This window comes from Mustela nivalis (genome assembly GCF_964662115.1).
Source record: "Mustela nivalis genome assembly, chromosome: 1".
NCBI classification, from domain to species: domain Eukaryota; kingdom Metazoa; phylum Chordata; class Mammalia; order Carnivora; family Mustelidae; genus Mustela; species Mustela nivalis.
In genome coordinates, this window is record NC_139020.1 from 66466436 (window position 1) to 66492328 (window position 25893).

Consider the following 25893-nt stretch of genomic DNA (forward strand, 5'->3'; position numbering starts at 1 on the left):
GAAAGAGCTGGCATGATATATTCAGAGCACTAAATGAAAAAAACATGCAGCCAAGAATACTATATCCAGCTAGGCCATCATTGAAAATAGAAGGAGAGATAAAAAGCTTCCAGGAAAACCAAAAACTGAAAGAATTTGCAAACAGCAAACCAGCTCTACAGGAAATATTGAAAGGGGTCCTCTAAGCAATGAGAGACCCTAAAAGTAGTGGATCAGAAAGGAACAGAGACAATATACAGTAACAGTCACCTTACAGGCAATACAATGGCACTAAATTCATATCTCTCAATAGTTACCCTGAATGTTAATGAGCTAAATGCCCCAATCAAAAGACACAGGGTATCAGAATGGATAAAAAAAAAAAAACCCATCTATATGTTGCCTACAAGAAAGTCATTTTAGACCCGAAGACACCTCCAAATTTAAAGTGAGGGGGTGGAAAAGAATTTACCATGCTAATGGACATCAGAAGAAAGCAGGGGTGGCAATCCTTATATCAGATCAATTAGATTTTAAGCCAAGATTCTAATAAGAGATGAGGAAGGACACTATATCATATTCAAAGTGTCTTTCCAACAAGAAGATCTAACAATTTTAAATATCTATGCCCCTAAAGTGGGAGCAGCCAACTATATAAACGAATTAATAACTAAATCAAAAAAACACATCAACAATAATACAATAATAGTAGCGGACTTTAACACTCCCCTGGCTAGGGGTTTGGATGGACAAATCATCCAAGCAAAAGGTCAACAAGGAAATACAGGCCTTAAATGACATGCTGTACCAGATGGACATCATAGATATATTCAGAACATTTCATCCCAAAGCAATAGAATACACATTCTTCTCTGGTGCACATGGAACATTCTCCAGAATAGATCACATCCTTGGTCCTAAATCAGGTCTCAACAGGTATCAAAAGATTGGTTTCATTCCCTGCATATTTTCAGACTACAATGCTCTGAAGCTGGAACTCAACCAGAAGAGGAAATTTGGAAAGAACCCAAATACATGGAGGCTAAACAGCATCCTTCTAAAGAATGAATGGGTCAACTAGGAAATTAAAGAAGAATTGAAAAAATTCTTGGAAACTAATGATAATGAAAACAAAATGATTCAAAATCTGTAGGACACAGCAAAGGGAGTCCTGAGAGGAAAATATATAGCAGCACAAGCCTTTCTCAAGAAACAAGAAAGGTCTCAAGTACACAACCTAACCCTACACCTAAAGGAGCTGGAGAAAGAACAAGAAAGAAACCCTAAACCCAGCAGGAGCAGAGAAATCATAAAGATCAGAGCAGAAATCAATGAAATAGGAACAAAAAAAAAAAAAAACAATAGAACAAATCAACAAAACTAGGAGCTGGTTCTTTGAAAGAATTAATAAGATTGATAAACCCCTAGCCAGACTTATCAAAAAGAAAAGAGAAAGGACCCAAGTAAACAAAATGATGAGTGAAAGAGGAGAGATCACAACTAACACCAAAGAAATACAGACAATTATAAGAACATACTATGAGCAACTCTACACCAACAAATTTGACAATCTGGAAGAAATGGACTAATTCCTAGAGGCAGATAAACTACCACAACTGAACCAGGAAGAAATAGAAAGCCTGAACAGACCCAAAACCAGTAAGGAGGGTGAAACAGTCATCAAAAATCTCCAAAGAAACAAAAGCCCAAGGCCAGACAGCTTCCCAGGGGAATTCTACCAAACATTTAAAGAAGAACTAATTCCTATTCTCCTGAAAGTGTTCCAAAAACTAGAAATGGAAGGAAAACTTCCAAACTCATTTTATGAGGCCAGCATCACCTTGATCCCAAAACCAGACAAGGATCCCATCAAAAAAGAGAACTACAGAACAATATCCTTGATGAACAAAGATGTGAAAATTCTCACCAAAATACTAGCCAATAGGATTCAACAGTATATTAAAAGGATTATTCACCATGACCAAGTGGGATTTATTCCAGGGCTGCAAGGTTGGTTCAACATCGGCAAATCAATCAATGTAATACAATACATTAATAAAAGAAAAAACTATTGATACTCTCAATAGATGCTGAAAAAACATTTGACAAAGTACAGCATCCCTTCCTGTTCAAAACACTGCAAAGTGTAGGGATGGAGGACATATATCTCAATATTATCAAAGCCATCTATGAAAAACCCACCGCAAATATCATTCTCAATGGAGAAAAACTGAAAGCTTTTCCGCTAAGGTCAGGAACACGGCAGGGATGTCCATTATCACCACTGCTATTCAACATAGTACTAGAGGTCCTAGCCTCAGCAATCAGACAACAAAAGGAAAGAATCGGCAAAGAAGAAGTCACTCTTCGCAGATGATATGATACTATATGTGGAAAACCCAAAAGACTCCACTCCAAAACTGCTAGAACTTGTACAGGAACTCAGTAAAGTGTCAGGTATAAAATCAATGCACAGAAATCAATTGCATTACTCTACACCAACAACAAGACAGAAGAAAGAGAAATTAAGGAGTAAATCCCATTTACAATTGTACCCAAAACCATAAGATACCTAGGAATAAACCTAACCAAAGAGGCAAAGAATCTATACTCAGAAAACTATAAAGTACTCATGAAAGAAATTGAGGAAGATACAAAGAAATGGAAAAATGTTCCATGCTCCTGGATTGGAAGAACAAATATTGTGAAAATATCTATGCTGCCTAAAGCAATCAACACATTTAATGCAATTCCTATCAAAATACCATCCATTTTTTCAAAGAAATGGAACAAATAATCCTAAAATTTATATGGAATCAGAAAAGACCTCAAATAGCCAAAGGAATATTGATAAAGAAAGTCAAAGTTGGTGGCATCACAATTCCAGACTTCAAGCTCTATTACAAAGCTGTCATCAACAAGACAGCATGCTACTGGCACAAAAACAGACATATAGATCAATGGAACAGAATAGAAAGCCCAGAAATAGACCCTCAACTCTATGGTCAACTAATCTTCAACAAAGCAGGAAAGAATGTCCAATGGAAAAAAGACAGCCTCTTCAATAAATGCTGTTGGGAAAATTGGACAGCCACATGCAGAAAAATAAAATTGGACCACTTCCTTACACCACACACAAAAATAGACTCAAAATAGATTAAGGACCTCAATGTGAGAATGGAATCCATCAAAATCCTTGAAGAGAACACAGGTAGCAATCTCTTCAACCTCAGCCGCAGCTACGTCTTCCTAGGAACATCGTCAAAGGCAAGGGAAGCAAGGGCAAAAATGAACTATTGGGATTTCATCAAGCTCAAAAAGCTTTTGCACAGCAAAGGAAACAGTTAACAAAACCAAAAGACCACTGATAGAATGGGAGAAAATATTTGCAAATGACATATCAGATAAAGGGCTAGTGTCCAAAATCTATAAAGAACTTACCAAACTCAACACCCAAAGAACAAATAATCCAATCAAGAAATGGGCAGAAGACATGAATAGACATTTCTGCAAAGAAGACATCCAGATGGCCAACAGACACATGTAAAAGTGTTCCATATCACTCGGCATCAGGGAAATACAAATCAAAACCACAATGGATATCACCTCACACCAGTCAGAATGGCTAAAATTAACAAGTCAGGAAATGACAGATGCTGGTGATGATGTAGAGAAAGGGAACCCTCCTACACTGTTGGTGGGAATGCAAGCTGGTCAACCACTCTGGAAAACAGCATGGAGGTTCCTCAAAATGTTGAAAATAGAACTGCCCTATGACCCAGCAATTGCACTACTGGGTATTTACCCTAAAGATACAAACGTAGTGATCCAAAGGGGCACGTGCACCCGAATGTTTATAGCAGCAATGTCCACAATAGCCAAACTATGGAAAGAACCTAGATGTCCATCAACAGATGAATGGATCAAGAAGATGTGGTATATATACACAATGGAATACTATGCAGCCATCAAAAGAAATGAAATCTTGCCATTTGCGACAACGTGGATGGAACTAGAGCATATCATGCTTAGCGAAATAAGTCAAGCAGAGAGTGACAACTATCATATGATCTCCCTGATATGAGGAAGTGGTGATGCAATATGGGGCTTAAGTGGGTAGGAGAAGAATAAATGAAACAAGATGGGATTGGGAGGGAGACAAACCATAAGTGACTCTTAATTTCACAAAACAAACTGAGGGTTGCTAGGGGAAAGGGGGTTGGGAGAGGGTGGTTGGGTTATGGACATTGGGAAGGGTCTCACTATGGTGAGTGCTATGAAGTGTGTAATCCTGTACACAGACCTGTACCCCTGGGGATAAAAATACATTATATGTTTATAAAAAATTAAAAATTAAAAAAATAATAAATTTTTTTAAAAAGAGGCATCTGTGTGCCCCATTAACATCATTTACAATAACCCATATATATAGATAACCTATATGTCCATTGGTGAATGAATACATAAAGAAATTGTGGACTATATATTCAATGGAATATTTAGCCAAAAAAAAAAAAAGGAAATTCTGCCATTTGAGACAATATGAATGGCCCTTGAGGGACATATGCTAAGTGAAATAAATCATAAATCATACAGAGAATGACAATAATGCATGATCTCACTTATATGTAGAATCTTTAAAAAAACAAACTCATAGAGAAAGAGATCAGATATGTGGTTACCAGAGGTCCCAGATGGGGGAAGGGGAGAGTTAGAAAAGATGATTTGAAGGTACAGACCTCTAGTTACAAGAGAAATAAGCACTGGGGACGTGATGTACAATATGATGACTAGAGCTAACACTGCTGGATTGTACATTTGAAGGTTGCCAAGAGAGTAAATTCCAAATGTTCTCACAAGGAAAAAACCTATTCTTTTTTTTTTTTTTTTTTGATAATCATTTCACAATATATATGTCAAGTCATTATGCTGTATACCTTAAACTTATACAGTGCTTTGTGTTGATTATGCCTCAATAAAACTGAAAAGAAAACAACACTGATTATTATCTTACAGTTTTGGAGGTCAGAAGTCCAATATAAACTTATTAGGCTGAAGACAAGGCATTGGCAGGGCTGTGTCACTTCTGGAGGTTGTAGGGGGAGAATCCACGTCTATTTCATTGCCTTTTCCAGCTTCCAGAGACTGCCTGCATTCCTTGGATGAAGGCCCCTTCCTCCATCTTTAAGTTCAGCAGTGCAACTTCTTCAAATTTCAGTGTAACATCTTTACAATCCTCCTCTGATTCTGACCATCTGCCTTCCCCTTATTAGGACCAATGTGTTTATATTGGAACCACCTAGATAGTTTCCCCATCTCAAGATCTCTACCTTAATCACCTCAGCAATGTCCCTTTTAACAGTAATATAACATGGTTACAGGTCTGGGGGATTAGGATGGGGATGGGGGGAATTATTCTGCTTACCACAGTGCTTGTCTTTTATTTATATCATGATTTGTGGACTGAAGAGCTACCAATGAAGTGTGAACTTGCTGCAGTTACTCAGGTAATATACCATGAGAACTGAAATTTCAATCCTGTGATTAGGGGCACTAGTCTTATTTAAGTAAACCATGGTAACTGGAATTTGCATGTAACTTAATCATGCATAGCAAGGGCTGCCTGTTTTAAGTCCAGCTGATAAATGAAAAGGATGAGAAGATGCATGGGACTACACATCCACCCCCAGAAGATCAGGTGGAAATGACCCATATGTCTGCACTCATGTTTAGAGAAGAAAAGAGCCTTCTCTTGTGCTGGATCTCAAGGCCACCTGAATACTGACAGCACTACAGCTTTTCTCTCTGAAAAACATGGTACAGGTAAATATGGAAAAAACTCAAGAAATAATGATATAACTTCTCTCTTATTTTTGCCATCTTCTGCCTACTCCCTCTCACCTCCCAAAAACCATGTCTGAGTATTTTGTACACTAATATGCAACTACTAATAGTGTATTACACTTTGTTTATAAAGTAATTGTCTTTTTAAAAATTTCTGGCTAATAAACATAAAAGAACTTTTCTGATAACTGATTATGAAACATTTCCTATGTGCACAGACATTGTTGAACCAACTCAACAATGCAAACCCTAGAATAAATAACTAGGAACTTAGCTTTTGGACACTCTTAGATGAAACACAATTTAAAAAACCAAAATACTGATATAAATTTCTCATAAATTCATTTTATTTCAATAGCAAGAAAGTAGTATACACCTTTGGTTGGAATTATAAAATATCATTTCTTTAGTATGGGTATCCTCACAATGCCACAAACATAGAAAGGGGCACTAAGAGATGGATATGGGGGTGTCTTCCTTCTCTGGCATTATTATATTAAACTGCAGTATAAATATCTGATCTTACAGAACAGGATACCGCTTGAAGAGGTGTAGCTTATTTTATAATACCAACTATTACAAATACATTCATTGTATGAATTGAGGAGGGAAAAGGAAAAGAAACACCATTTCATGAAAATCCATTCCTGGATGACATCCATACCAAGCCTATCACTTTACAGACTTCAGAATTGATAAGCCAATGCTGCTTACAAAGACTACTCTGGTAGTCTTAAATTGATATTGGACCAAAAAATCACACACACAATGCCTAACTGTGGTAGTCTATGAGAAACTAAATCTCTATCTGCCTATGGCTCCTGCTGGGGTCTGCATCACAAGCATCTGAATCCTGCACAGGGCTGGAAATGCCCCTAAGACGGCAGTTCCAAGGTCTTCATGCTTCACACAGATGAGACCCGAAGTGCTAAGTGCATATTTCAATCACCTGTTCTGAACTTGTTTAGAGCCACAAAGAACTGGAAAAGGTGATTTCAGTCCCTCTTTTAGAGGGAATACAGTCAATAAACTTGGTATTTTGCCCCAAAAGAAGTTTCTTCACACTACAGAGAATAAAGCCTGACATACATTTTGAAACTCTCAGCATGGAGCACTGGGTGTGGTGCATAAACAATGAATTCTGGAACACTGAAATTTTTAAAAAATAAATAAAAATTTTAAAAATTAGAATTGTGAGTTGGTCTTCCTGAAATATGTGAAAGGGTAATCTCTCTTCCATGTGGTTGTACCTACACCAGGCTTCCCAACAAGGACTTTGTGAGCTATACAATGACACATCAAAGTCCTTCACCTCTCCCCAGCTTGCACCTATTTTCACTTTCACTTTCAGTTTCACAGAAAGTTCTATGGCACTTTCCAATTCACCCTCGACAATCTGAGCAACCTGTGGTGGGGAGAGGGAGGAAGCGGTTAACAAACTGTCTTCCCAATCAAAGTATGTTTCCCAACCCACCACTGAGGTGATAAGCCAGACTGCAACTCTTCACCTCATGGTTCTTAAAACTCAAAATCCAAAAAGAAATAGGCATTCCCAACTGGTCTGCACTGATGAGCAGGAGCTCTGCCAGTTTCAATGAGAATGCTCCATTTTTAAGGATCTACTTACCCTCAGGGCAAGACTCTCATCTAACTTCTCCCAAACAAAACCAGCCTTGTATCAAAAGTTTCTTTAAAATGAGTATGAATTGCTTCTCGGCCTTTTGGCTAAGATCAAGTATAAAAATGAGTATGAAACTGAACACTCTTACCTCTTTCTCTACCCTTATGGACTCAACATTTATGTAGCCATCTTGGGACTAGGGAAGGGTTCCAGAAACCTCATGCATCTTAACTTCACCTTTAGCATCTTACTCTTCTGTGAAATGGACACATACACTGCAAAAATACCTGAACAACACCCTCTTCTGCCATATAAGAGCTCCTCATTGAGTTGAAGGACGAAGAAGCTTCCCCTGATTGGGGAGAAATCCCTTGCAGTTTTCTCTTTGGTAACAATCATACCCCATGAAAAAAGTAGGAAAACTGATCAGCATGTCACTGTGTTATAGAAGAACAGGTATTTTTAGGGATTTTGAGAAACTCTGGAGAATTTTAATTAAGAGATTAAAGTACATAAGATTTAGAACTATTAGGAAAGGATCTACTTGCTGACTTCCCACCTATCAGGTAAACCCAAAACTCTACCAGCTTCCTCCCAGAAAGGAGGAATGTAACAAAGAAGTCAGTAAATGCAGTTTGAAGAACTCTGCTCCAAAAGATGTCTAACTTATTTCCTATAAATAACCAACATCTTCACTTTCCATGGCGACCTTACTACCAACTTCTCTGCATAATAGCACCAGAGTAGTATGGGGCCTGATCTCTGCCCCCAGGAAAATGAGCTGGTATTGTCTTTAGGCGGTTTATAAGAAGGGCACTCCCTGATATCTTCTTATGGCCAGAAGTGTCGCTGAGGTAGAACTGGGGTTTTCCCAACTGCACCACACTTAACAAGTAATTCTAAACCCAGGGTCCAAATGAGGACTTCAAAGACTGTACAAATCCCTTGAAGTTAAGTGTTATAGTCTGTTATCTGTACATTTTTCTGTGGAGTGATCTTTCAGTATATTCTCAAAAGAACCTATAACTCCACTGTATTAGACTTAGTTACCTCTCCTAACAAGCTGGGCCTACTGGTACAGATTATGCCCACTAATCACTAAGATAAGGTTACTTTAGAGTAACTGCTCTTAATCATTTCCCTCTTTGCCACCCAGATTTCCCACTGTTCGTTCCAGGCAGCACAAACACTATCTTCCTTAGTATCTGGTGCTTCCCTCAGAGAGGGTTCTTCAGCTGTCATAATCTGCAGCCCAAGTTTATTGACAGGTGGCCATTATAGGGTCAAAGAGCACAGACAAATGAGGCTGTGGCAAGCTGCTTCCATCCCAGGGCCGCAAAGGCTGTGCAACTATCTTTTTGCCAGCTGACTAAAATCTGCTCTGCCCCACCAGCCCCCACTTAGCTCACATCATTGGTTATCAGGATGCTTTTCTGCTTTCCAGTCACCATACCTTCATCCTCTGGATTTCCTGTTGTTCTTTGGCTTCTGTTCTTTGGCTATGATCCTCCTGCTTCCTGTGCAGGCTGCTTCCTCGGGCTCAGCTGACCTACCACTACCTTTACCCCAGCACAAGCCCAGGAAGTGATCCTCAGGAACATACCCATATTGCCTTTCACCCACTCCAAAAGCTGTTATTGTCCCTATCCTCATTCTGGCCCTGCATCACTCTGCTGTGAACAGTTCTGTAAATATTTCAGTCACAGATCACATCTTCCCTTTCTTTCCTTCAATTTTAGACTTGAAAGAGATTGATAACTTTTATTTCCAAACCCCCTGAAGCACATATTATAGTATTATTACCCAAATTAGTTTGATCATTTATTCTCCCTATAAAGAGAGAGAGAGAGAGAGAATGTGGTGTGTGTGGTAATGAGTGTGGTGTGTGCAGTAACGAGTGTGATGTGTGTGCACACTGACTACCATACAAAACATGTTGAATGAGTAGCCTTAGATATTAGGGGGAGAGGTAAGACAATAAAATTAATAATCCCCATGTGATGGACAAGTCTTTATATCTATGTATTTTTGTATGTAAGTGAACATCTTTATATCTGTGTGACTGTCTGTATTATTCTCTGCAATGTACATGTATGTTTCTTCTAGAAATAGCAAATTCCATCCTAAACAGCTGATTTTACTTTTTCTGACTCATCTCCAGCAGTTTATTCTTTCCATTTATTCCCCAAACCTTCTTAACTTCCTCCCAGGAAAATTTAAAACCTGGCTGCAGTCATGGTTTGCCAATCTCAATCACAGTGAAATGGTATTTAAAGCAAAAGTATGGACACGGGACAAATAGAGAAGGGGATCTACTTGTCAGAACAAGAAATAATCTATCCAAGCAATAAGGACAGAACTTAGGAAAATAAGAACAAGAACAAAGGGCAATACTGGCAAAGAATATATGTGATAAGGAAGTTAATCTCAGTATATATTCTCAGACTTCTGAGAACATGGAAGGTGATGAATAGGAAAATCAACATGGTCTTAAGGTGTTATCCAAGAACCAGAAGACCCCTAAGATTCCTTCAAAGTATCTTCAAAGTAAAAATCGTTTTCCTAATAACACTCAGAATTTATTTTCCTTTTTCAGTCTCATTCTCTCCAAAGTGCACACTAAAGTAACCAGCTGTCCTGATTTAGCACCGAAGTCCCATATCCTGGGAAACCCATCAGTCCCCCACAAAGTGGGACATTTATCACCATAGACTGTATAAGAGAATCTTCCAGAGGTTACAGTATAGGTGAGATTGGAACAAACTGAATGCAGAAATATATAAGAGAATCCAAATATCGTCTCCTAAGTCAGACATTAAAGAGACTTGTAGAAATGTAAACTAAAACCACTTGTCACCAATTTTTTCTTGTTCTAAAACATTCAGTTGTTTTTAAGAAAATGTTACTTGTGCTAACATATTGTGAGTTTATTCTTATTTTCAAATGTTAATATGTTTTTGAATTTCCTGTTTAAATTTCTAATATGATAAATATTAGTATATATAAACCACATAAACTAAGGGTTCTTTGGGACCCTTAGTAATTCTGAGAATATAAAGACATCATGAGACCAAAACATTTGAAAACTGCTGAAAAATAATGTGTAAAATGCTTCCCTTTTTCTTTTCTGATATAATTAATTTTACTACATTATAGCAGGGTTCTCCTTTATGAACAAACCTGTTTTGTCACTTTGGAGCATATTCTCCCGATGACCATGGAACTTGAAGGTTGAATGGAATGTCTCTAACTGCTTCTGAATGTTAACTGTGGCTATTTTAACAATATCAGCCGCCAAACCTTGGACTGCTCTGTGGATAGCCTGACACTCCGCCTATGAAAATCAATAATAAGGGCTCCATCAGATACACCTACATGATTTCATACCTGCTCTTAGTATCCACATCCACAGATCAGTGCTCACATCTGTAATCTGGACCAAGATGTAATCCAGGACATCAACTATTAAGCTGCATCCTAACAACTAGAATGATCTAGGGCTCTAGATTCTGGGCTATCATCCACATGAAAACAGTCTAAATAGAAAAAGTTCAGATTCCTTCAGTTTAGAAATCTTCAACATTCCAGAATCAAAAACTGTATTACACTTAAAATGTACTTAGTAGCTCAAAATTATTTCATAAACATATGTGTCACCAATGTTCTAGTTCTAAACTTCACTCTAAAAGATCTATGCTTTAAGATACAATTCCTTTTAAGCCTAAATAGATATAAGTAGAATATTATTCTTTGTGATGTGAGAATGTTCCAAGAGCATCTTCCATATAAGTGGCTTCTTGGTCCTATATAGAGTTTGGCCCCAGAGCATCTGAAGCCCTTGGCTTGAATCAGAGCTTTTTTTATGGGCTGCTGGGGTTAATCATTACCTGCTAGTGAAAATGCATACCCTAGATTCCTAGGTATTAAGTTAAACCTCCCCAAAACTATTGCTGCCATGAACTGCTTGGCAGGCAACCCTAGCTGCTAAAAGTGATCATCCTAAAGTAGCAAGGATGGGCATCTGGGTTAATGTTCAAGGTATAACCCACCCATGAATACCATATCTACTGTCCCAGAAGATCTCAGAAAGTGGGAAGGGTCTATACTCTGGAAGGATTTATGTAACTTGAGACTAGTTTTATGTCACCTGGGTTACAACCAATTTCTAATATAGTAAATAATTGTTAAAGAGATAGACAATTTCCCCCCTCTTTTTTTTTTTTTTTTGTCATATGCTGATGAATCCACTCTAAACTTACTCAGTTGTCACTGTTTAAAGAGTGACTGAATTTCAGAGTTCTACTGATGCCTCTCCTTCTTGAAACCATAGGCCACTTTGTAGTGGACTGTGTTACTATTGTTCTTACTTGCTGCCCCACCCAATGCCATGTGATTTCAAATGTTCACTCTAAAATGTTGACCTTGACTTGTTCTGGCAAGAGAAATGTGAATAAAATTGACATATAGTCCCATCTACAGCTATCCAACATTGTCAAAAAAAAAAAAAGGGGGCTTATCCCAGATAGACACTTTTCTTTCATTCTCAATTCCAGAATGAAGAAAATATGGAGCAGAGCCACTGTCAACCCAGAGCCAAACTCTAATATAAATTAAAAATAAAGTTTCTTATTATAAGCCATTGAAATTTTAGGGTAGTTTTTACTGTGACATAAGCAAGCATAAAAGTAAAACTAAGATATACACTTTACTTTCATCATATTATACTTCCCTGATTCTCTTCCAAAATAAAAAAAAAAAACTTGGCAGCCTTTGGGATTCTTCGTGTCTCACAATCTTTGTCCCTTCACAACCACGGGTTTTCACATGCATAAAAAACATAGGTTTCTGGTAATGGGAGATTAGGCCTTTAGGACCAACCCTCCCACTGATAGCAATGGGAAAAGCTGGATAGAGAATGTCTCTTTGAATCAGATGGCTAAAAAAATATGGAAAATTATAGAACCTAGAGAACCACGGGAGAAAGAAAGCCAAGGAGAAGACCCTGGCATTGGAGGCCATATTTCTCCCAGAGATATCAACAGATTTCAGAAGAGGAAGCTGAAAGAACCTCTGAGCAGAGCTTGATGGTCTTGAGGGGCCTAGGGAACAAACGGGGCAAGAAGTAGAAGGAGCACTAGGAAACCATCAAGTTGCCACCCCAAAACTAACACCCTAGGAAAAAGGATAAATTAGAGATAATCTGGTCTTAACATCTTTGCTTCAATTAATTTCTAATCCTGAAATTGGATCAAAGTCATCCTAGACTGTTGGTCATTCTAGTTTCCTGCCAAAAGCAAATGTAAATCTTCTGAACAAAGTAACATTATCATACAAGCTTCAAATTATACCCACAATCTTTCATAATCAACATTTGACACTCAATAAAAAACTACCAGTACAGCAAAGAATTGAGACAATATAACTGTTCTTATAGAAAACTAAGAAAAACAAAGTAGGAAAAGAAAACAGGGATACAAGTTTGAGACTTATTAGACTATAGACTATTACCAAATTTATTAGACTATAAAATAAAGTTTAATGTAGTTAAGATAATAAAAGACAAAATTGAGTATTTCAACAGAGAACAAAATACCCATAAAATAAGAGCAAAATGGCAACTCAAGAACTAAAAAATAAAAATAACTTACTAGAGCTTTGAAATATATCTTGAAATCTGGGACTATGATACCTCCAGTTTGGTTCTTCTTTTTTTCAAGATTGTTTTAGCTATGTGGGGTCTTTTGTGGTTCCAAAACAATTTTAGGATTATTTATTCTAGTTCTGTGGAAAATGGTATTGATATTTTGAGAGGGATTGCATTAATCCATAAATTTCCTTGAGTAGTATGGACATTTTAACAATATTTCTTTCTTCTCATCCATGAGCATGGAAAATCTTTCCATTTGTCTGTGTCATCTTCAGTTTGTTTCATCAACATTTTTATAGTTTTCAGAGTATAGGTGTTCCAGCTCCCTGGTTTAGTTTATTTTTAGGTATTTTATTATTCTTGGTGCAGTTGAAAATGGGATCATTTTCTTAATTTCTCTTTGTGCTACTTTATTATTAGTGCATAATAATGCAACAGATTTCTGTATATTAGTTTTGTATCTTGCCACTTCACTGAATTCATTTATCAGTTCTAGTAGTTTTTTGGTGGGGTCTTTAGTTTTCTATATATAGTATCAAGTCCTCTGCAAATAGTAAAAGTCTTACTTTTTCCTTACCAATTTGGATGCCTTCTAATTCCTTTTTTTGTCTGATTGCTGTGGCTAGGACTACCAGTACTATGTTGAATAAAAGTGGTGAGAGTGGACATCCTTGTCTTGTTCCTGATCTTGAAGGAAAAGATTTGTTTTTTACCATTGAGTATGATGCTAGCTGTGGGTTTTTTCACATATGGCCTTTATTATGCTCAGGCACGTTCCCTCTAAACCTACATTGTTGAAAGTTTTTTTGTTTTTTATGAATGGATGTTGTGTTTTCCCAAAAAGGTAAGAAATAACCAGGGTTGCTGAATATGTGGACAAAAAGAAACCTTTGTTCACTACTGGTGATACTGCAAATTGGTGCAGCCACCATGAAAAACAATATGGAATGTCCTCAAAAAAATTAAAAAATGGAATTACCATATGATCCAGTGATTTACCTAAAGACGAAAGACCCCACCAAAAAACGTATTTACCCAATGAAAACAAAAACACTAATATGAAAAGATATATGCACACTTATGCTTATGCAGCATTTTACAATAACCAAAATATGAAGCAATCCAATTGTTCATCCATAGATAATGCAAAAAGAACATGTGGTATATTCCTACAATGGAATAGCACTTAACCATAAGAAAAGAATGAAATATTGCCATTTTCAACAACATGGATGGACCTAGAGGGCACAATGTGAAGTGAAATAAGTTAATCAGAGAAAGACAAATTCCATATGATTTCAGTCATATGTATAATTTAAGAAATAAATGAACAAAGAGAAAAAAAAAGAACAAACTGGTAGTTGCCAGCCAGAGAGAAGGGAGGGTGAGGGAATGAAATAAAGGAAATTAAGAGTACACTTATCTTGATGAGCACTGAGAAATGTACAGAACTGCTGAATCATTATATTGTATACCTGAACTAATATAACACTGTATATTAATTATACTCCAATTTTAAAAAGCATCACTCTGTGCCAGGGGAAAAAACAAAACTTAAAGCACTTAAACAGTACCTTCTTTGTAGTTTGGTGTGTGTGTACAGTGGGGGATAGTACTGGCATGAAGGGAACATAAAGAAATCTTCTGGAGTTCTGGAAAAGTTCTAAAGGATTCAGAACATAAAAGCTCAACAGTTGAGTTCAATAGCAAACTGAAGAGCAAAATCAGTAGATTGAAAGATACAGTAGAAGAAAATATCCAGGGGGCGCCTGGGTGGCTCAGTGGGTTAAGCCTCTGCCTTCGCCTCAGGTCATGATCTCAGGGTCCTGGGATCGAGGCCCGCATTGGGCTCTCTGCTCAGCAGGGAGCCTGCTTCCTCCTCTCTCTTTCTCTCTCTCTCTCTGCCTTCCTCTCTGCCTACTTGTGATCTCTCTCTGTCAATTAAATAAATAAAATCTTTAAAAAAAAAAAAAAAAGAAGAAGAAGAAGAAAATATCCAGAGGGCATGTGGGTGGCTCAATCATTTAAGTGTCTGCCTTTGGTTCAGATCATGATCTCAGGGTCCTGGGATCAAGCCCCACGTCAGGCTCCCTACTCAGCAAGAAGTCTGCTTCTCCCTCTTCCCCTTCCCCTCATGCTGGCTTGCTCTCTAATAAATAAATAAACCTTTAAAAATAAAAAAAAATTAAAAGAAGAAAATATCCAGAATTAAGCAGGATGCAATATAAACATGGAAAATAACAAACAAAGGATATTAAACATAAGGATTTTTTTTAAGATTAAGAGATTTTATAATCGGAGTCCCAGAGAGGAAAGAATGCAATGAAGCAATAATTAAAGAAGAAATGACTAAGAAATTTCCAAAATCAACAAAAGGTATCAAGTCACAGATTGAAAAAGTCCTAACACCCTTAAAGGATCCATTAAACAAACATATTCACAGAGAAGCACATAAATTAAAAACATATGCATACTTAGGCATATCACAGAAAATCTAATGGAAATGAGACAGAAAGAAAAATACTGTATGGAAAGCAACCTAAAGAAGAAAGGCGGGGCACCTGGGTGGCTCAGTGGCTCGGGTCATGATCTCAGAGTCCTGGGATCGAGCCCCACGTCGGGCTCTCTGCTCAGCAGGGAGCCTGCTTCCTCCTCTCTCTCTCTGCCTGCCTCTCTGCCTGCTTGTGATCTCTGTCTGTCAAATAAATAAATAAATAAATAAATATTTAAAAAAAAAAAAAAGAAGAAGAAGAAAGGCAGATTATATTCAAAGAAGGGACAGTTAGAACACGGGTGGGCAAACTACAGCCTTCAGGCCAAATCTGGCCTATCTTCTGTTTCGTAAAAATGTTTTATTGGAACACAATCACACTCACTCATTTATGTATTGTCTCTGACCATATTTGCACTATAAGAGCAGAATTTAGCAGGTATGACAAAGACTCTATGCCCTATATGCAAATATACAAGTGAGCTTACTTTATCAGACACAGGCAAAATTAAAAACCTAAAGGAAAATTCTATTTAGTAATAAATGCTTAAAATTTCCCTCTGAGATCAGAAAAGAGGCAAAGATCCTCACTATTACTACTTATATTCAACAATGTCCTAGCTGGTAAGTCAAGCAAAAGTAATAAAATAATAAAGTTGGAAAGGTAGTTATAAAACTACTTTGCAGATGATAATTGTGATGATAGAATATCTGCAAGTATCTACTAATTTTTGAATTAGTAAGTAATATTTGCAAGGCTTCTAGACAAAAAAAAAATTATATTTCTAAGTGCCAGTAGCAAAGAGTTAGAAAAGGTTTAAAAAGTAGGAAAAAAGTAAAAAAAAAAAGCCATTTGTAACAGCATCAAAATTTTCAAATACCTAGCTATAAATCTAATAAAAATACATATATGATCTCTTCCCCCAAAATTATACATTAAGAGAATTTAAGAACTACAGACCTAAATAAATTGACAGATAGATCATGTTCATGGATTAGAAAACTCAAGTGTATAAATATGTCCATTAATCCCATCTTGATCTATGAGTTCAAGGCAACCTCAAAAAAATCCCAACAGGATTTTGTTTTTGTCTAGAAATTCATGTGCTGCTTCTACAACATATATGGCAATGCAAAGAACCAAGAACAGGCAAATACTCAAAAACCAAACAAAAGAACGAGATAAGAAGACTTACTTTATCATATATCAAGACATCTTACAAGGTTGTATCACAAAGGTAATGTGGCACTGTCTAAATAATGAACAAATACAACAGACAAAAGTAATGCATCCAAAAACACATCCATATTTGAAAATATAATTTGTGACAAAGGTGACACTGTAAAGTAGTGGGGGGAAAGGTCAGTCTTTTCAATAAGTAGTTAGGTACAACTGTATATCATTGAGTGGGAAGGAGAAAGACCTTGACCCTCAGTCTCTCAAAATACATAAAAACCAGTTCTTGGTTGATTTATAGATACAAATATATATGGCAAAATAAAAAAGCTCCTACTGAATATTTTCTTGAAATTGGGGTAGAGAAAACTTTGTTAAAACAGATCAAGGAAAATACTACAATAATATAAAAAATGGATAAATCTACGTAAGCAAAGGGCTCATATCTGGAATATATAAAGGACTCTCATAAATCAGTTAAAAATAGCTAATTCAAAAAAAGAGAGACAAAGACTTAAATATATCCTCCACAAAAGAAGATACCCAAATGGACAATAAACAAAAAAGGAGCTCAACATCACTAGTCATTAGGGAAAGGCAAAAATCAGAGGGGGAGATGAATCATGAGAGACTGTGAACTCCACGAAACAAACTGAGGGCTTGGCGGGGGCGGGGGAGTAGGAAAATGGGTGAGCCTGGTGATGGGTATTAAGAAGGGCTTGTATTGCATGGAGTACTGGGTATTACATGTAAACAATGAATCTGGGAACACTACATAAAAAACTAATGATGTACTATATGGTGACTAACATAACACAGTAATTAATTAATTAGTTAATTAATTAATAAAAAGCAGAGTGAGGTTCCATTACACAGTTACCAGAATGGCTAAAATTAAAAAGAACAATGACAGTAAGCAATGGCAAGAATGTAGATAAACAGAGCTGATGGCAATGTTAACTGGGATACCCCCTCTGTATAACTGTTAGGCAGTATATACTGCAGGCATAAATGTGCTTATTCTATGACTCACCAATTCCACTCTAAAGGTAATGAAGTTGGGTGCATATGTTTACCAAAAGACACAAATAAGAATGTTCATAGAAGCTTTATTAATGATAGCTAAAACCTGGAAATAGTGAAAATTTCTGCCACCATTCAAACAGATACATAAATTGTTGGTGTGTTCCCACAATGTCAGTTAAATAAAGACATGAGCTAGAGTTGCGTATGACACTAATGAATCTCACAAACCTATATTTGAGTGAAAAAAGTCAGACCCAAGAGTACCTATGGTACAATTACACTTAAATAAAATTCAACTTCATACAAAACTACCCTATACTTTTATGTGTGTGCTGGGGTGGGAAGTGGATGGTATTGATTTCGAAGGAACATAAAGAAGCCTTCTGAGTGCTGGAAAAGTTCTATGTCATGACTGGGATAGTGGTTATATGGGTATACACATTAAGACTTACAGCTTTATGCTTAGGGATTTGTACCCTTCACTGTACATGTTATTTCCCAATAAAAATTTTAAGAATAAACCAAATTAATCCCCTCTCCTCATCTAAAGTTACTGATAAGAATGCAAAAGCCAAACACAGTGTGAGAGAGAATATTTTCCAAAAATATAATCAATAATGAGCTCCTATATATTAGAAAAAGACAGGGGGCCTGAGTAGCTCAAATGGGTAAGTATCTGCTTTCAACAAAGGTCTTAATTTTGGGGTTCTGAGAGTCTGCTTCTCCCTCTCTCTCAGCTCTCCTCCCATCCCCACTTGTGTGTTCTCTCTCTCTCTCAAATAAATAAAATCTTAAAAAAAAAAAAAAGTAAAAAGAAAACAACAACAAAAGATGACCAAGAAAACTTGAAAAAGTACTCTCCCAAGAAAAAATAGCTAATGGCTAATATATATTTGTTAAGTTGCTTTACCTCATTAGTATTCAAGGAAATGCAAAGTAAAACTAACAAGATAGTACTTTAAACCCACCAGAATAGCTAAAATTGTATCATCTTAATAGCAACTGTTGGCAAGGTTGCTGAGCAATGAGAACTTGCACATACTTCTGATGAGGACAATTGCTACAACCACCATAAGAAACCATTTGGCTTTACCTACTCAAGCTGAAGAAACAGTAATTCTATGACTTGGTCTTTACCAAACGTAATGGAAACATATGCACACCAAGGACCTTGGACAAGAATTTTCAAAACAGCAAGATTAACTCTGAGAAACAAACTGAGGGTTTTGGAAGGGAGGAAGGTAGAGGGAGGATGAGTGACCCTGGTGGTGGGTATTAAGGAGGGCACATATTGCATGGAGCACTGGATGTGGTGCATAAACAGTGAATCTTGGAACACTGGAAAGTAAAATTAAATTAAAAAATAAAATTAAATTAATAATAATAAACTCTAAACTGGAAACCTAAATGTCCATCAATGGAAAAATGGATAAACTGTGATATATTCACATAATAGAATATACTACAATAAAATAGTTACTCCAAATGAAACATGAATGACTTACCTAAGCAATTTTGAGTGAAAGAAGCTAGATGCAAGAATATATACACATTATGTAGAAAGAGGTCAAAAATACATAAAACTATAGGCTTAGAAATGACAATAGCAATTATTCCTGGAAGGGCTGTGGGTAGTGATTAGGAAACATCATTTGCTATGTGACTTGAGTAGTTGCTACACAGGTGTAGCTCTGTGATAATATACTGAAATTTACATTTGTTTCCTGTATTTTCCCTATGTGTATTTTTCAATATAATAAGGGTTTAAACAAAAAGTAAAACCAAACCAAAACCAAATTTTGCATCTGATTATGTTTATTCATAATTCAGAGGGGTGGAATTTTCTTTTCTTTTCTTTTCTTTTTTCAGTAACAACATAATGAATCAGTTTAAACTTTGACACCTAAAAGATCTGGATTGAAAGGTTTTTCTCTCAGAGAGTCCAGATTTGGACGCTCAACTCTATGGTCAAATAATCTTCAACAAAGCAGAGAAAAATATACATTGGAAAAAAGACAGTCTCTTCAATAAATGGTGCTGGGAAAATTGGAAAGCTATATGTAGAAGAATGAAACTCGACCATTCTCTTATGCTATACACAAAGATAAACTCAAAATGGATAAAAGACCTCAAGGTAGGGCAGGAGTCTATCAAAATCCTACAGAAGAACAGAGGCAGTAACCCCTTCAACATCGGCCACAGCAACTTCTTTCAAGATAGGTCTCCAAAGGCAAAGGAAACAAAAGCGAAAATGAACTTATGGGACTTCATCAAGATCAAAATCTTTTGTACAGGAAAGGAAACAGCCAGTAAAACAAAGCGGCAACCCATGGAATGGGAGAAGATATTCTCAAATGACACCGCAGACCAAGGGCTGATATCCAAGATCTATAAAGAGCTCCTCAAACTCAACACACACAAAACAGAAAACCATGTCAAAAAATGGGTAGAAGACATGAACAGACACTTCTCCAAAGGAGACATGCAAATGGCTAAAAGGGACATGAAAAAATGTTCATCATCATTAGCAATCAAGGAGATTCAAATCAAAACCACATTGAGGGGTGCCTGGGTGGCTCAGCGGGTTAAAGCCTCTGCCTTCGGCTTGGGTCATGATCCCAGGGTTCTGGGATCAAGCCCCACATTGGGCTCTCTGCTCAGTAGGGAGCCTGCTTCCCCCCCTGCCCTGCCTGCCTCTCTGCCTACTTGTGCTCTCTGTCAAATAAATAAATGAAATCTTAAAAAAAAAAAAAAAGAACACATTGACATATCACCATATGCCAGTTAGGATGACCAAAATCAACAAGACAGTAAACGACAAGTGTTGGAGAGGTTGTAAAGAAAGAGTCTTACACTGTTGGTGGGAATGCAAGTTGGTGCAGCCACTTTGGAAAACAGTGTGGCGATTCCTTAAGAAATTAAAAATAGAGCTTCCCTATGACCCTACAATTGCACTACTGGGTATTTACCCCAAAGATTCAGATGTAATGAAAAAGGGGCCATCTATACCCCAGTGTTCATAGCAGCAATAGCCACAGTTGCCAAATTGTGGAAAGAACCAAGATGCCCCTCAGTGGATGAATGGATAAAGAAGATATGGTCCATATGTACAATGGAGTATTATGCCTCCATCAGAAAAGATGAATACCTAACTTTTATAATAACATGGATGGGACCAAAAGAGATTATGCTGAGTGAAGTAAGTCAAGCAGAGAGAGTCAAGTATCATATGGTTTCACTTCCTTGTGGAGCATAAGGAATAACATGGAGGACATTAGGAGAGGGAGAGGAGAAGTGAGATGGGGGAAATTGGAGGGGAGACAAACCATGAGAGACTGTGGACTCTGAGAAACAAACAGGGTTTTGGAGGGGAAGGAGGTGAGGGGATGGGTGAGCCTGGTGGTGGGTATTATGGAGGGCACGTATTGCATGGAGTACTGGGTTTGGTGCATAAACAATGAATTCTGGAACACTGAGAAGAAATAAAATAAAATTTAAAAAAAAGAAAAGGCTTACTCTCACATCTTTAGGTGCAAAAATATTAATTTTCAGAAACTTACATGGTTCATTTACATATATGACTCTATCTACCAATTTTCATAATGTAAAATCCAATGAAACATAACTCCTGTTATATCAAGTCTTAACTTTTCAGCCTGCCATTAAAAGCCTTCCACTAGCTGACTCCATCTGACCAATAGAAAATTATCTACCCCTAAGTGACAAGTGATTTAGAGATATGGTAAAAGCCTGATAAATATTTGATGTCTGCTTATTTGGGAGCCTACAGAGTGAAGAAATAACAAAAAGCCAACTATTCCTCCATGGTCCCTAAGATCACTAGTGCTCTGAAGGTTTCCTGCTCCAGGCAGAAGTTTAGCAGTATGGAGCTGGGAATTTTCAGTATATACAATGTGTAGTGGGCACTGACATGTGAAATTTTGGGAGAAGATGAAATACAAGGAGTTCAAACAGGAAGATGTGGACTATATAGAAATTTAAATGTTCAGATACATAGAATACTTTCTGTGGATCCCAATGATTTCAGAGTTTTTAATAATAATTTGAACACATACCATCAATAAATACTTAAAATGGTGCTAAGAAAACAGCCTTCTTCAATATTTTGGATATCCTACTAACCTCTGTTGAGCCACTGCTTTTAAAACAAACAAGTAGAATGAATCAAAAATGAAGGAACCACATATAATGATTGGTTAATCTCTAGAAACATTGGCAATTTGGTGTGATACAACAAACTGGTATATGATAACTGAAACAAAGAACAATTAACAGATATAAAAATTAAATTTATAACTTATTAGCAAAACTACTAAGTAACTGGTTTACTGAAACAGAACATCTTTAACGTATTTGAAGTATTACCAAGTGAACCCATATTTACATTAGTCTTCTAAGGACTGTGTTCAGCAAATTTAGGCATGAGCCTTCACTTCAAAATCCTTAGTGAAACAGAAGATCCAATTAATATGCTAATGATCCCTAAAAGGAAAATTAGCAGTGTTTAGTGTATAGAAAAAGCATATGTCATTAAAATATTAAGCTAAAAATCCAGAGACATTTCAACATATGTGAACTTTATGATAAGGGTTGTTGTCATGGATTCCTGGTAAATATCTACACCTTCCCAAAATGGTCTGAACAAACCCATTTCTTTTACAATTCTTCATTGTCTCTCTCATGAATTGATTAATGCCTACAGAGAAAATACAAAAATAACTGCAACCAAAGTCCATTCTTAAGCTCATTCACTATCTTCAATATAGTGAAATATGCCAAAACCCTACCATGATTCTTCAAATTATATTGTATCATCAAAACTTTGCACATAGGGGCGCCTGGGTGGCTCAGTGGGTTAAAGCCTTTGCCTTCAGCTCGGGTCGTGATCCCAGGGTCCTGGGATCGAGCCCCGCGTCGGGCTCTCTGCTCTGCAGGGAACCTGCTTTCTCCCCTCTCTCTCTCTCTGCCTGCCTCTCTGCCTACTTGTGATTTCTCTCTCTCTGTCAAATAAATAAAATCTTAAAAAAAAAAAAACTTTGCATATAAACTTTCATTCCCTTTTTGCAGACTCAGAAAGTTAGAAACTAAAGGGACTTTAGAAATGACATAATCTACATAATCTCTTCTAGTCCCGTCCATGTTGATACAAAAGTTGGGTATTCATCCTTTCTGATGAATATTTATTTATTTATTTATTTATTTATTTATTTATTTATTCCATAGTATATATGGACCACATCTTCTTTATCCATTCGTCCGTCGAAGGGCATCTTGGTTCTTTCCACAGTTTGGTGACTGTGGCCATTGCTGCTATGAACATTGGGGTACAGATGGCCCTTCTTTTCACTACATCTGTATCTTTGGGGTAAATACCCAGTAGTGCGATTGCAGGGTCATAAGGAAGCTCTATTTTTAATTTCTTAAGAAATCTCCACACTGTTTTCCAAAGTGACTGCACCAAGCTGCATTCCCACCAACAGTGTAAGAGGGTTCCCTTTTCTCCACATCCTCTCCAACACTTGTTGTTTGCTGTCTTGTTGATTTTGGCCATTCTAACTGGTATAAGTCAAGCAGAGAGAGTCAATTATTATATGGTTTCACTTATTTGTGGAGCATAAGGAATAACATGAAGGACATGGGGAGATGGAGAGGAGAAGGGAGTTGGGGGAAATTGGAGGGGGAAACAAACCATGAGACACTGTGGACTCTGAAAAACAATTCAAGGGTTTTGGAGGGGCCACAGATGGGAGGTTGGGTGAGCCTTGTGGTGGGTATTATAGAGGGCACGTATTGCATGGAGCACTGGGTGTGGTACATAAACAATGAATTCTGGAACACTGAAAAGAAATTTAAAAAATAAATGAAAAAAAAAAAAAAGAAAAGAAAAGAAATGATATACTCTAACTCTATCACGAACAAAAAACATGAAACTAAACTCCAGAACAACAGATCAGGTACTAAAACCTAGGATTTTAAGATTATTCCATGGTACTTTTCACAGGCTTCTTCTGCTCTTTGATTATGTTAATCTTTTAGTCTTTGGTCTTACCACTTCCAGGCTTAAAACATTAACAGCTCCTTGTTAGCATCTAAGCTACAATCCAAATAGGACCAAACTGAAATTAATACACGAATAATAAATAATTCATTAGGAATATATACAATTCACTTCTTAAAAGTTTAAAAAGTTACAAAGTTTTAAAAGACTATATATAGTATACTATTCAAACAAATTCATATTCCCTATACCAGCATTCATCCTTTGCAATATAGGCTCATTATTACGTCCTTAGATTATTATGTCCTATAGCTCATTATTATGTCCTATAGATCTTCAGGGTGAGTTTGTTGTTCTCGGCAGGCCAAAGTCTTCACTGCTCATTCCTGTCTCTGAGTTAGAGAAGTCTTCTCTAACTGGTCTATCTTTATATGTGCTGATCTATCTTTATTCATATGTGCAACCTCTGCTTTCTCACAGCTCTGCTCATCCTAAATAATAAACATTAACAACTCCTTAACCAAAACATCTCATTTGAGGATTTCCGTTTGTGACTAGCACAGGAGAGACATTTGAGGAGACTGTGGGTGAAAGGAAGGGGAGAAAATGCTGCCAACTGAAGCTGTAGGTGGTATTCAACCACTAGCATAAGAATATTAGAAAGCAATAAGGCTCTCACTTTTCTGTTTAAGAATTACTGTGTTATTATTGAGGGAAAAGCAAAGAAAATGATGAGATTGAAGAGAATGCATTTCTACAAATTCTCTTACCTGACTCCTGTCAGATGTCCTCAAACATTCATAGGCTGAAAGAACTATTTTTAAAAAGCAAACAAAGGGAAGAGTTGGGGGAGGCAAAGCAGGAAACAGATTCTCAACTCTAGTGAACAAACTGATGGTTACCAGAGGGGAGGTGGGTGAGGAATGGGTGAGTAGGGAAGGGGATTAAGGAGTATACTTAAATGATGAGCACCAGGTGATGTATGAAAGTGCTGAATCACTGTATTGCACACCTGAAACTAATATTATACTGCACGTTAACTAACTGGAATGTACGTAACAACAAAAAAATCAATCCTGATATATAATTTACATACCATAGAAGGAACCCACTTTAGGTGAATAGTTAGATGCATCTAACAAAGGTACACTTCAAGATACGAAAAATTTTTATCACCTTTATCAGTCAGCCCTCCATTATCAGCCTCAAACTCTCACTGATCTGCTTTATAACACTATACCTTGGTTTTTCATGTTTTTAAAATTCATAAAAATTGACTTATGCTGTACATCCTCATTTGAGTTTGCTTTCTTTTGCTAAGTAGTATTCCACAGCAGAAATATACCAAAATTTATTTTGGTTTGGTTTGGTTACCATGGTCCTGTTCATAAATACTTGGTTGTTAGGAATAAAACTGCTATAGCATTCACATATAAGTCTTTCTTTGGATATTTTTTCATTTTTCTTGGACAAATATGCAATACTAAAATTGCAGGATCACATAATTGTTTCATTCTGTATCAAAGAGTCATAGCATTTTCCAAAGTGGTTGTACCATTGTATAACTCTATCAGCAATATAAAAGAAATACAGTGCTTTTTATTTTAGCCATTCTAGTGTTTTTGTAATGGTATCTCTTTGTGGTTTAAATTTGCTTTTCCCTGATGACTAATGATGATAACATTTGACGTGGTCATTCATACATCTTCTTTTGTGAAGTGTCTTTTGACCTTTATTTTATTGGATTGTTTGCCTTCTCAGCTTTGAGTTATAAGAGTGTTTTACATATTCTTGATGCAAGTTCACTGGACAACGGGAACTGCAAATATCTTCTCTTTTGTGGCCTGCCTTAGATTTGCTTAATGGTGTCTTTACCAATGTTTATATTTTATGTTTAATTTGGTGTAATTATCACCTAAAAAATCTTCGCCTACCTCAATGTCACAAAGTGTTTTTCACCAATTTTCTCCTGGAAGATTTAAAGTTTTAGCTTTTAAGTCTATGCTCCATATAAAGCTAACTTTGGAATACAGTATAAGATAATAGTTGAAGTTCATTTTTTTCCCATAATGGTCTCCAGTTGTTCTAG

The 25893-nt window shown here is 36.7% G+C and overlaps 1 pseudogene across 1 annotated transcript in view; it reads right to left on the reverse strand.

Moving 5' to 3' along the window:
* Positions 1 to 25893, reverse strand: part of LOC309841103 (DNA polymerase theta-like) — a 135048-nt pseudogene that overhangs the window by 1577 nt on the left and 107578 nt on the right. The window contains exons 22-25 of the transcript in view: positions 22378 to 22502; positions 10591 to 10778; positions 7732 to 7814; positions 7078 to 7228 (exon numbers count right to left, since the gene is read on the reverse strand). The product of the transcript in view is annotated as a DNA polymerase theta-like (transcript). The remainder of the gene's footprint in view (positions 1 to 7077; positions 7229 to 7731; positions 7815 to 10590; positions 10779 to 22377; positions 22503 to 25893) is intronic.